Source organism: Beta vulgaris, chromosome 8, assembly GCF_026745355.1.
Source record: "Beta vulgaris subsp. vulgaris cultivar EL10 chromosome 8, EL10.2, whole genome shotgun sequence".
Taxonomy (NCBI): domain Eukaryota; kingdom Viridiplantae; phylum Streptophyta; class Magnoliopsida; order Caryophyllales; family Amaranthaceae; genus Beta; species Beta vulgaris.
Genome location: NC_079209.1, coordinates 18,523,699 through 18,537,767, shown reverse-complemented (window position 1 = coordinate 18,537,767; position 14,069 = coordinate 18,523,699).

The window sequence follows — 14,069 nt, the reverse complement described above, 5'->3', positions numbered from 1 at the left end:
CCCCTATCGTTAGGCAACAATCCTTCATAAAAATATTGAATTAACAGTTGATCAGTTATTTGATGTTGTGGACAGGAAGCACATAATTTTTTAAAACGTTCCCAGTATTCATAAAGTGATTCTGAATTGTGTTGTCTAATTCCACATATTTCCTTTCTTATGGATCCAATACGACTTGCGGGAAAGAATTTTTCCAGAAAAGCTTTTTGTAAGGCATCCCAAGTCGTAATGGAACCAGAAGACATAGTATACAACCAATCTTTAGCTAAATCATGTAGGGAAATTGGGAAAGCATGCAATCTTACTTGATTTTGTTCAATTCCTTCAGGTTTCATGGTTGAACAAACAACTATAAATTCTTTTAAATGTCTATGAGGATCCTCACCTGCGTTCCCATAAAATTTGGGAAGGAGATTAAGAAAACCTGAGTTCAGCTTCAAAGGTCTTTCCAAGGTTGGAAAAACAATGCAGAGAGGTTCATCATCTAGCTTAGGAGCTCCTAATTCCTTCAAGGTTCTTTCATCACCCATCTCTGAGTCTTCACGTGGTCTGTCTTGAAAGATATAAAGTAATTTCTCTTGGCTAGCTTCGTTTAGAGTTTCAATGAACTGGTTTATCCGCTGAAGTTTGGTGGTAGTATCCAAACTCATGCACCAATTTTAATCCACTGTTGTAGATGTTCTAGAAATGAGACAAGCACACCTGACGCAAAAATTCTGCTGACAAACATGCTATATACTTATGTCAACTATCAATTATTAGACTAAGTGCAAATAAGAGCATAGCTTGCAAAAAATTGGCCAAGAAACAAGCAACAAACTTATTATAACCCATCTAACACATTGAAAAGCCTATCTCTAAATAGATTAAGTATTAACACAAATAAAGAACATTAAAACTCACATGTAAGATCTACCTAATCAGATTATTACTAAGTGACTTGTGCAATGAAGGTAAGATAAGTTAAAAGCATGTATCCCACTGAACGTGCAACCAGGACAGCAGCAAAACTCAATAACATTAACAACTGTACTGATATAGGCGAGCGATAAATTATTGTCCATCAGCTGTTGTGTGAACATAGTCATATTATAAGTTAGCAGATAGACTACTATTGCAATAAAACGTCTAACCTGTAGGATGATAAGCATTGAAGAGTTCTAACTATAATTGTTATGCTTTAATACCATATTCAAAAGCTTTTAAAGCACATTGACAAAACAAAAAAAATAGTACAACTAAGAACACAGATTTAATCATAGAACTGCTAGAACACTATAACTAAGCATTGTTTTGTAAATACATTTAGAAGTGAAATTGTATAGTGCATAACTCAGAGATAACAAAAATGAATAAAATCTAAAAAGCAGCTATACAAAAAAATGCAAATAACACTAAGTTAAACTTTAACATGTTAGGATTTAAAAAGAATAATCTCCCCGACAACGGCGCCAAAATTTGATACGTGTCGTTTACCGTATAAAATTAAACCCCTTTCTAACCCTAAACCCTCCCCATTCCTTCCCATACTCATTCCTCAGTAATAGCCCCCCTCTTCATCATCCTCAATCCTCTTCCATCTCTCTTGTCTTCTCCTCTTTCACCACCACCACCACCACCGTACCACAACAACAACAACAATAAAATGCCCAAATTATTAAAAAGCCCCATGCAGCAATATAGCTAACAAAACCCTAAGTATAAGCGCCTCCCTCACTCTCACTCCTCCCTCTTTGATATTTCCTCCCTTAACCTGATTCCTACTCCTCCCCCCCTCTCATGGTAGATCTCCTTCAACTTTCTCTCTCACGCACCTCTCTTCACCACCGACGTTCAAGCTTCGCGATGTCGCACGCGACATATTTTCTTCTCTCTCTTACGCAAACATTCAAGCTTATCGTTCGTTCGTTCGACATTAATGGCTTCGGATTTAGTTTTCTCGCCGATCGTTCTTCATCCTCCCATCATCTCGCCGATCTTCATTCTTTCCCTCTCTCACTTTAATCTTACTCTTCTCCCTCTCTCACTCCTCGTCACTCAGTCACTCCGCTCACTTCAAATCTGGAAACGAAAATCACTAATTCACCGTTGAATATGAAGCACGCAAATCTTGACTTCATCTCATGCCGCCAGCTTCCCTTGCTGCTTTTCTTTGTTACCGTTGGTTTTTGTGGTCATTGTAGGTGTTGTATTTGGTGTGTATTTTTGTTATTTTCTATTTTTTGTTTTTTATTGTAATTTAGTTGTTAATTTCTATATTAATATTCAGATTTCTTTTGTATTTCATGTTAATTTATTTGTAATTTTTGTGATGTTATTTTCGTTGGTTTTTTATCATTATATTTATGTAATTTTGATATTTAGTTATTTAATTCAAGTGATATTTGCTGGTTAATTTAAGTAAAATTTATGGTTAATTCAAGTAATTATTTTGGTATTTTGGTTTGATTTTAATTTGATAGTGATAAGTCCAATAGGTTTAGTATTTGCTTGTCATTAATACAAGAGTGAAATAAAATCACTTGCCTCTCTTTCATATTATGTCAATTATATAATACTTAGTTTTTATAAATGTATAAAATATCATGTTATTAAATAATATAATAATAAATTGTACCAACTTATAAATAGTTATAAGGGAACGAATGAATTTCATATCTGATTAGGAGCTCATATGTTGTTTGTTTAGTATAGGGTTACGAGAATTTGAGATATTATTTGGTAGAATATTAAAATGGGATAATTTGGGGAATATTTAGTAGAAAAAATGATAGAAATTTTGGTAGGAAAAATGGGAAAATTTTGGTAGAATATTAAAATGGGATGATAAATTTGGAGTATAAGGTTTAACCAGATACTTTTTAATATTATAATGGGGACATTGGGTAATTAAAATAAAATATAAACAAGTACATGATATTCAAAGTTTAACCCTTAAATTAAATGTAATTTAATTTATTTATTTAATTAATTATGAAATGTAAGAAGTTTTGTTAATTAATATATTTAGATGATTTTGTAGATATATAAATAATTGAATTTTAGTAATATCTGGTTGAGTACAGTCGGATTCGAATTTGAATGCAGGTCTGTTTGGTCAGGTGAGCATATAATCTTGCCAGGTGCTGGTCAGGTTTGGGTAATCCCAGGTTAGGTTTCGATAGAGGTGATCATTTTGGCCCGGCCCGGCCCGTTTTTGGGCCGGGTTTTGCTTTGGCGGGCTTTGGGCAAGCCAAAGACGACTTTTTAGTCTATTTTTTGGCCCGACCCGTTTTGGCCCGCAAATGCCCGCTAATTTAGGCCCGAAATAGCGGGCTTTGGACACAAAAATTCGGCCCGCAATTTAGGCTCGGCCCGACCATTGGGCAAATTTTTTTGGCCGCGGCCCGGCCCGAACCTGGCCCGAACCCGGCCCATGATCACCTCTAGGTTTCGATCAGCTCTGGGAATTGACACTCACATGTCAAACTAGGTTCAAGTCAGGTAAGAATCAGTTTGCCCCAGCGGTAAGATCTGTTTCTGACACACCACTACCCTAAACCCCCCTCTTTCTCTCTCCTCCCTCCTTTATTCCGTGTAACCCACCCCATCTCAGCCTCTCCTACCACCTTGACCCCCCGCGCCACTCCCCTGCCACCCCATTTTTTTGGTGATGAAGATTGACAAGATTAGATGAAAATCTACAGAAATTATGTATTAGCAAATTGAAGCATTCAGTTTTTGTTATATGTAGAAATTAATTGAAGCATCACTTAAACAACTAGAAAAAGTTGGACATGTCAATTCACATTCTTTCTCACTTAACAATCAAAATGACGTCTTCACTACCTTACTCAAATGATCAGTTAGTCAATATTGATGTTTAAACTATAAAATGTTAATTTCCAAAGTATAGATTCGAGAGTCAATGGATGGGAACTTTTTTTTTCTTGATAAAGTTTACAATCAGATCATTCCATGGATGACATGTCGATTCGTTCATTGAGAGTTGAAGAAGACCTGTTGCATTGCCTAAGGCAAGCTGAAGCTGTTAAATTGCCTAAATCTTATGATTTAGGTTTGCTTTAAAAAGATACTTTTCGTTTTTGGCAGATGATTCGATTATTGCTCTCACATGAGAAAAAAGGTAGGGCGAAAAATTGAAAAGATCCTCAACAATGGCAGAAACATAACAAAAACATAAGGGCGAGGCGGGGTGTTTTGAGAAGAAGGAGGTGGAGAGAGGGATGATGTTGGATGTCTGGAGGAGAGATAGGAAAGTGTAACCGTCACTTTTATCGGTACTTCTTTACGAGCCGACTATGTCTAGGCGCAATGCTAGACGTTGGACAAGGCAATGGCAGTTAAGGTGTGTAGCTCTCGAGTGTCGTAACCGACTAAGGAGTTATACTTGACCCTTGCGCGTCCAGGTCGAATGCCCTAAGAGATGGAACAAGATCCGAGATGGGTGACATAGTGAAACATGCGAGTGAACCCGAGGATGGTTCCGTTAAGTCTCGTATGGTGGCACGACGCATGGTGTTGATGGTTTCATCCGCTAAACCAGCATCAAAGGATCCTTAGCATGACTGTCACACTAATATTTACGTTGTGGGATTTTGGGAGACGGTTACCATGCATTAGTAATCGCCCAACAGTGGTAGACTAAGTAGATTGGTGATTTGGTGGCGGTTATCAAAGCTACGGCTAGCGCGGGGATCACGGAGAGCGGTTATCACGCGATGATAACCGCTCGTTAGTTATTAAAGGACGTGGCTTGGTGACTTGGTGGCAGTTACCAACGTATGCCCAAGTGCTGGTGATTAGTTCCTTGAAATAAGGGTGGTTACTCCTTATTTCAAGGGGGGGTTAAGGGAAGTTACCATGAGTAGTGGGTGGTTATAGTAACCACCCACGTTGCCCCATGTCTCCTTAAAAAGGGGAGCGCTTATCAGGAGTGTGAGAGGGCACATTCCCACTCCATAAGAGCGGTTACCCATGGGCGGTTATGGTCGTGGCTTTGGACAGTTGCGACAAATGTAGCAGACAATTATACGTCACTAGGCGAGCGGTTACTCGCGGCGGTCACTTAGTGTACGAGAGGAGTGGACGGTTGAGTAACCACCCACGTCCCTCACCACTCTCCTCGAGTTAAGGAGTCAGTCAGCAAGTTAGTGGGAAGTTATCCCACGTTTGTGGTAGCACAACATCATGGATAAGTTAGTGGGTAGTTAGCTATGTTAGTGGGTGGTTACTTGCTTATGTGGCTGGGCTGTAGCCACTCTGTTGTATTATAAATAGAGGACTTGCTGTAAGCATTTGGCAGAGAATTCTAGAAACACTTAGCGTTGTATTGAAAGTGCTCTCAAGAAATCAAAGTTCTCCTTCTCTCTCGTAGCCTTATGTTGTATTAAATTGTGCTCTTAGTTACGTAATTCTAATTAATATTCAAAGTCTGTGAAGGTCAAGGGCTGGTCTAGACGGGGTCTAGGCGCCATCGCGGGAACCTCTTAGTGTGGAAAAGAGGTACTTCGAAAAAAATCCTGTGACAATTTGGTCCGACCTGCCGGAAAAATGAATCTAAGGCATTTTCAACATGAGAACTCATAAGAGGCACGGAAAAGGTATTGTGCATGTCGACTCTCCCTCATCAGTCCCGACCTCTCCCTCTATGGACGGGGCAAAACTTCACTCTATCCTCTTCCAAAACGATGGAATACTTGAGCGATTTGGCCGGATCAATCTTTGATGCCGACCAACCGTTGGAAACCTTGAGCCGTCTGAAAACCTTTGTGTATAACAACCAGGAAAACCTCGGTATCAATCAACCTGGTCCATGGAGCGATTGGAATGATGATCGCCAATGGTCGTATGTTCGAAATTGACGACAAATAGTCGGCTCTCCTAAACGGATGGTGTTCAAGAATTGAGGAACTAGGGGATCTTGTTGGAACCCCCTTGCCAACACCTCGTCACACGTCTCCTAAAGTCGGACTCTTAGAGAAGAAGCCGGTTATGCACTGTCTAGGGGGATGGCTTGTTGGAGACGAATTCAAAGCATGGGATGAAGTTCCGGAATTGCAGGATGTTGCAGCAAGGAAGGAAACAATTGCGTCTATAGGGCCGAAGAAGACCATAGAGGTGGTCGTCATTTCTGATGACAAATCGGAAGGTGGAGATCCTGGGACAAAGTCGGATTCCTCCGGAAACTATTATGGGGGTAAGTACAGCGACGAAGACGAAGGATCTACCCCTATGTCCCGATCGAAGGTTCAATTCGGTCCATTCCAACCGTTAGATGGCGGGCAGTTGGCGTGCTTGATGAAGCCCCCTCTCCCGATAGATTGTTTAAATTGTTGTTGGTTTGTTTTGTGTGTTTTTTTGGTTGTCAAAAACGTTGGTTTGTTCCTTGTTTTTGATATTTGTATTGCAATGAATTGCTGTATTTGAGTTTATGGAAGTTGGCTTGGTTATACTTGTTTTCATTGCCTTGGAGCCGCAAGCTCGCGAGTTCAACGCTAACCAGATTTGGGCCCATCTGAACCAACGCAAGTTGGGATGACCCATGGTTCTGTCAAAAAGGCTATGCAATGAATTCTAAAGGAACGCTTTGATGTGAAATGCGGTGCTTGTTGACCTTGTTCATGGCTTTAACCTAAAAGAATCCCGAAAAGATGGATAAAGTCCATTCTCTCGGCAAATATGTTATGGGTTACGCTAGTTCCTTGGGGCGGAGCATGAACATGGGGTCATGGTAGTCAAGCCAAGGCATGAAAATCAATGGTCGTTACCCCAAAATCATAAGTATTGAACTTGTGTATTAACCAAGGTCCGACAAGTACATAAACGTGGTCCGTGAAGGTAGAATGGAGGGATTCACTAATGGTGATCCCTTGCGAGTATGCGATCTCGTAGCTTCGATGCAATCCGAGACATCTACCACTTGATAACGGAAGTGTTTAACCTTGGATCTTCGTTGAAATTCGAAGGATCAAAGGTGAACATTCCTACTGTTTGTAGGATTATGGAGATTTGATCTCGATTATTCGGCGGAGACCGAAAGATATGGAATGAAAAACTTGCCTACTGTTGGTAGGCGTGCGAGAGTTCATCTCCGCAGCATCGTCGAGGTTTGAGGATGGAGAACCTACTTACTGCCAGCAAAGTGCGAGGGGCTAATCTCACACGGAGAAACTGGAGCAAGTGTACCCTAACTCGATCGGGATGCATTGGACCTCGGTATCATAGCGAAGTAAACGTTAACATTTACTCGTATGGACTGAGGCCTGGTCTAGTGAAACTTTCATTTTAAGAGATCTTCTGGGGGAGTACAATCGATGGATAGAACCGTGTGAGGTCTTCCATGCGTGAGAGTTGTCTCTCCTCACCGAATTACAATTCCGGTTCAAACTTATAATTTGGGGGAAAAACCCTAAGAGAGGGTAAGGGATCCGTCGGACACTCTCGGGTGAGGAGAGTGGACGAATCCAAGAGGTGGTTGGCCTCAGAATGTGGTGTGTCGAGCCTAACAATGATGGTTGTTGGCGACACGGGTTAACGGTGGTTAACCTAAGTCTTGAGGAAAGGGCATGCATGTGGTTCCCGGGCACATGAGCACTCAAACATGCGACTGGATGACGGGGAAAGGTCATCAGTCGCACCAAAAGAGACTCGTGGTAAGGGAGACTTTTGGAAAAGGGGAAGATGCCCCTCCTCTGTGGAAAGGGAGGTACCTCGGATGATTACTTCCATTGATGTGGGAAGTAAGCCATAGATTCCTATGCCGACTTTGAAGGAAATAATGGCGGGGAGGTTATGGTTGATCCCATTGGCTTGTGATTAAGGGCCACGAGGTGGCTAAGATTCAAGGCCCGCAAGTTTGCGAATGCCATTGATCAGTTGAGGATCATGAGGGGCATGGGATCAAAGGGGCTCGTTGTGAAGAAAACGAGTCCGTAAGGAAAGTGACGACTACTTAGGAGGATTTTTTGCGAGGGAGGAACCCCCTCGACAATTGCCTCAGTAGTTGAATCTGATGAGGACGTCAGCCTCCATTTAGTGGGGGAGGTTTGTAACCGTCACTTTTGTCGGCACTGGTTTAAGATCCGACTATGTCTAGGTGCAATGCTAGACATTGGACAAGGCAATGGCGGTTAAGGTGTGTAGCTCTCGAGTGTCGTAACCGACTAAGGAGTTATACTTAACCCTTGCACGTCCTGGTCGATTGCCCTAAGAGATGGAACAAGATCCGAGATGGGTGCACGTAGTGAAACGGGCGAGTGAACCCGAAGATGGTTTCGTTAAGTCTCGTATGGTGGCACGATGCACGGTATTAATGGTTTCATACACTAAACCAGCGTCAAGGGATTCTTAGCATGGCAGTCACACTAATATCTACGTTGTGGGATTATGGGAGACAGTTACCATGCATTGGTAACCGCCCAGCAGTGGTAGACTAAGTAGATTGGTGACTTGGTGGCGGTTACCAAAGCTACGGCTAGCGCGGGGATCACGGAGAGCAGTTATCACGCAATGATAACGCCTGTCAGTTATTATAGGACGTGGATTGGTGACTTGGCGGCAGTTACCAACGTATGCCCAAGTGCTAGTGATTAGTTCCTTGAAATAAGGGTGGTTACTCCTTATTTCAAGGAGGGGTTAAGGGAAGTTACCATGAGTAGTGGGTGGTTATAGTAACCACCCACGTTGCCCCATGTCTCCTTAAAAAGGGGAGCGGTTATCAGGAGTGTGAGAGGGCACACTCCCACTCCACAGGAGCGGTTACCCATGGGCGGTTATGGTCGTGGCTTTGGACAGTTGCGACAAATGTAGCAGACAATTGTACGTCACTAGGCGAGCGGTTACTCGCGGCTATCACTTAGTGTACGAGAGGAGTGGACGGTTGAGTAACCACCCACGTCCCTAACCACTCTCCTCGAGTTAAGGAGTTAGTCAGCAAGTTAGTGGGAAGTTATCCCACGTTTGTGGCAGCACAACATCATGGATAAGTTAGTGGGTAGTTAGCTATGTTAGTGGGTGGTTACTTGCTTATGTGGCTGGGCTGTAGGCACTCTATTGTATTATAAATAGAGGACTTGTTGTAAGCATTTGGCAGAGAATTCTGGAAACACTTAGCCTTGTATTGAAAGTGCTCTCAAGAAATAAAAGTTCTCCTTCTCCCTCGTAGCCTTTTGTTGTATTGTATTGTGCTCTTACTTACGTAATTCTAATATTCAAAGTGTGTGAAGGTCAAGGACTCGTCTAGACGGGGTCTAGGCGCCATCACGGGAACCTCTTAGTGCGGAAAAGAGGTACTTCGAAAAAAATCCTGTGACGGAAAGGGTGGTGGAAAAAAATGACACGAGGAGAGAAAAATTCGGTGGTGAAAATGGTGGTTGTGGTTAAAATAGGGTGGTTTTACAGATGTCAAGACTTCGTTTACAATCACTTGAATTGAATCCGATTTTATTTAAAAACTACAAAAGATCGACAGACCCTTGTAGAAGGCTGCATCAGACAGCGATATGAAAGACAAGGATTTTTAGAAGTGTTAGATCTACTCAACGATCGTGGTTTATCATATTAGAATTGTATTTATTTAACCAAGGATGTCTTGGCCTAGTGGTTAAGATTGAGGTGCTGTGAACGATATGTCACAAGTTCGAATCCCCCTTCCCCTTCTTTGTACTTTGTACCGCCTTCGTGGCTCATATGGATATAAAAAAAAAGAATTGTATTTATTTCATTTTGATATGTATTTGTTTAGTTTTGCCTTGTGTTGTAGATGTCGTATGACTTTGAATAAATGAATTAATGTTAATTTCAAAAAAAAAGGTAATGATTTGTTGGGAACTTTTTTTTTTAAACATACGCTAAAGTTGGAGACTATTGAGAAATAATCAAAAGTTTGAGACTAAAATTGGCAGAATGTCTAGAGTTGAGACTGTTCCTATCACTTTTTTGCAAAACTATAATAATATAAGAACAATCTAACAGAGTCAAAGGAATAAACAGAAAATAATTCCACCAACATAACAAAAACACTGATTCACGATCGATGTAGAAAATGAAACTTTGAAATATTGTTACGAATCCCACTTAAGCATTGAAGGTTGTTAATTTTCATGGAACTTTGAATATTGTTATGAATCCCACATAAGCATTGAAGGTTGTTAATTTTCATGGACATTGTATGTCATAGTTGAATATGATTGCTTGTCTTTACTCTCTAATCTTTGGGCTAGAAAAATATGTTATCTCTTTCATATCTTGACTCGTCGAAGGATACTTTTGAGCATTTTAATAATTTCGATTATTTTCTTGGTCCCATGTGTGAAGGAAAGTCAATTATGTGCCCCTCATCTTGGTAGATTAGTGTCATTTGGTGTTAAACAATTTTGAAAAGACATTGCCTTCTAGAAACCTCGTCTTATGCATTTATGGAAACTTTGTCTTTTTCTTAATATTAATCTTGCAATTTTTCAAATGAAAAGAGTCCTACATAAACTTTTCTTGTCAACGAGTAAATGCTAGACAAAAACAAATATATGTTAGAGTTTGATCACTAAATATTGGCCGATTGGGTAATCAAGTAGGGTGGTGTTTGTTTCAAATCCAATTTGAATTAATTGTATTTATAGTGGCAACTTTGTTTTTCGGATGAGAAATTATTTTTTGTAAGTAAGAAAATTGTATAGCTTCCCGAAAAAACATCATACAACCTATTTCAAAGTCAAGAAGACGGAACTAAACTGTCCATAGGAGGCCAAAACTACAAAATGTTACTCCATTGCTTATCTCTCACACTTCATTATGTTGAACTACATATATTGCTTTTATGTTTATCTATACATTTCATTTCTTGCTCTCCATATATGGTATATAACTACAACGAGTACAACAAAAACACAAGCTGTTCCCTCATCTTTGTTTCTGCAAAGCTTCTTCTAGTCTAGTTAACCCATTTTTGTGTTGAATCTAAAGGTTTTCAAAGCTAGAATGAAGAACAAGATAAGAACAAATAACAAGAACTTGTTGTGCCATGGTAAACAAACCACTGCCTTGAAAACAAGATTCAGTACAACCGGGTGCACAATTGTACTCACCGATTCGTTCCCTAAGATTGACACAACTCTCACTACGCAATGACACTCTTGGGCATGAGATGGAGTCACTAGAATCATGCCCAAAAGAGATGAATAAAAGAAGAAGAGAGAGAGAGAGAGAGTGAAAAGATGTATCTCAAAATAAGAAAAAGAAACATATTTATAGGAGTAGAGAAGAAGTAACATCCCAAAAGCAATCAAAGGACTCCAAGAAATCCAATAATAAAATTAATCCACTTAAACTCGTGAAGATTAAGAATTGAAACTCCCATCATCAAGAGAGATAATGGTATAACATACATTACCATCATTAATTATAAGGATGAAAACCATCCTTAACCACGTAATTAAAAAAGGGGTTAGAAAAACGTCTCTGGGCCTTCACCCGATAGGTTCAGGGGAGCCCCGCATAATCGGGTCCAAGACGAAAATCACAAAACTCACAAGGGTCGCCCGACCGAGCGAACCCTGCCCCAACGGGTACCAACAACGAGTCACCCGCCCGATCCAATCGGGCGCCCCTTTTTACTCCGTTTTTCCCTCTTTAATTCCAATAGACCCCCACTAAAGATGAGAAAAAGATACAAAAATGAGAAAGGAAATTTTTGGTCACAAAAAGAGATCAATACATAACATTCGGTGTTACATTTAAGTAAATTGAAACCAAATATTTAGTGAAGTGGTACAATGATTTACAAGCCCAAGGGTGAGATCAATACATAAAATTTGGTGTTACATTTAAGTAAATTGAAACCAAATATTTAGTGAAGTGGTACATGGATTTACAAGCCCAAGGGTGGACAAAACTTGAAATCCTTAAACTTTTGATGAAAGAGTGGACTAGTCTTGAAACTGTAAGATTTAAGTCACGCCCCCCACCACACATACATTACTCAAAAGATCTAGTAAACTTCGCAAAATGAACGTGTTTTAAGCCATGCGTTTACCTTAGTTTTCATGGAAGCTCTAGGAAATCGCCCAAGTTTTCATAGAAGATGGCGCGTCTTCAGAACCATATAGGTGAATCCCTTATGCTTCTCAGTAGCACAAAACATCTCTTAGGATTCATTAAGAGTTTGGACAAACTCAACCTCCACAAAAAATTACAACGGTGAATTTTTCAAATGCTTAGCTAAAGTACCTACCACGTAAGTATAAACCCATTAAGAATTCTCAACGAATTCATCCTCCTCCAAGCATTACAACTCAAAATGCCATAGGATTTAATATGAGTAATGTTTAGTTATATAATACACTTCATGGGCTTAAGCCCCATCCCCCTCGACGAATCAAGAACTTGGTTCCTTGCCAACCCTATAGTCAAAAGATCCGCCAAATTCCTTTTGGACCTTACATAGTTCAAAGTAATAACTCCATTCTTGAGTAGTTGTCTGATGGGTTTTAAAATATATACCGTAAGTGCACGTTGTCTGTTTAGCAGAAACTGGCAAATACGGATCGATCCATAAAGAGAGGAGTTCTATATATAGATTTTTGCTCAATTCTTTAACTACTTCAAGAGATGAAATTGATTGAATAATTAATAACTAAACTAGAACACCAAAGGATGTAAGTTTATCAAATAATTGAAAACCTAGGGCAATCGATTGATCCACCATGCTTATACCAATTTAATAACTACAATATAGTTCAACAATACTTGGATTGAGGTTCAAATAATTAGAATATTTTGTTAATCCTATGGTCGGGCCTTAACAACTCTTAGATCAACATATGCCAGTACCGTCGTTCAACATAATCAGACCTACCTATTGTAACAGCCCTCTAATGAATATGATCTTTCGATTCTAACTCTTATTAGCTAAACATAGCTCATGAAATTATGCAATTACATGAATTAAACAAGCACAAAAAATCAATGGGAATTACTCTAATTCAATCCAAATATCGAAGAACTTCAAACCACAATAAAAAAAGGTATAAACATGACTCTCCTCTCTAAGCCACTAGAAAAAGACTACTCACTCATGATAATGATAAACACAATACTAAAAGAATTCATTAAATTTAACAAAGTAAAGACGAATATCGAATGATTCAAGAACAATGAAAACGAAATCAACGATCTTTATAATCTTCAAAGCAAAGAATTAATAACAAAGTAGAGAGAGAAAACTAAGTGTTTGAACCTAAAACGCAGAATATAAGATGCCTTCATCGAAAAGTACTAAAAACCTATTTATAGTTTTTACTAAACCGGCTAAAAAAGGCAAAAATTAATGTTCTCGAAAAATCGCCCCATCACTGGGCGGAAAATCGACGATTTTGCGTCAACTTGCGAAGGTTGTATCTCTCAAACCAGAAGTCTTCTTGGGACGTATACCTATCATTGGAAAGCCCTTGAAGTCCAGTTTCCAACCCAACTGAAATTTCGTGATTATCAATTTTCTATCAAAAGTTATGATCAAAATAGTTAACATGTGTCAGTTTTGGCACTTCTTTCACTAATTCTTTGCTTCATTCTAACTCGAAATTGTCCCAAACGGATGCATTGTGATCCTTGTGCAAGCTATATTCATCCTCATTGATTAATAGTATTTATCTTATATAATCATAATTAATTTGCATCAAAATAACCTGAAAATCATTGAAACACGCAAACGGGAGTAGTAGAACACAACTTACCTAATTCATGCCATTATGCACCTAAATGCTCTAAAAAGAAGTTATAAATGCGATCAAAATTCATTTAAAAACGATATATAAATGTGACATATCATTGTCTCACCGAAATATGTCTAAGGCGTATGTGCCTCTTCTTACCATAATTATAGTTGTTGTTGTTAATTACAGCAATTGCAGCTTGAGAATCACAATGCAAAGATAACGGGGAAGATCTTTCCCCCCACAATGGAATGTCGGCAAGAAGACTCCTTAGCCAATCCACTTCTTGACCTTCCAACTCAAGAGCAATGAATTCAGATTCCATGGAAGAGCGAGCTAAACATGGTTGTTTTGAGGACT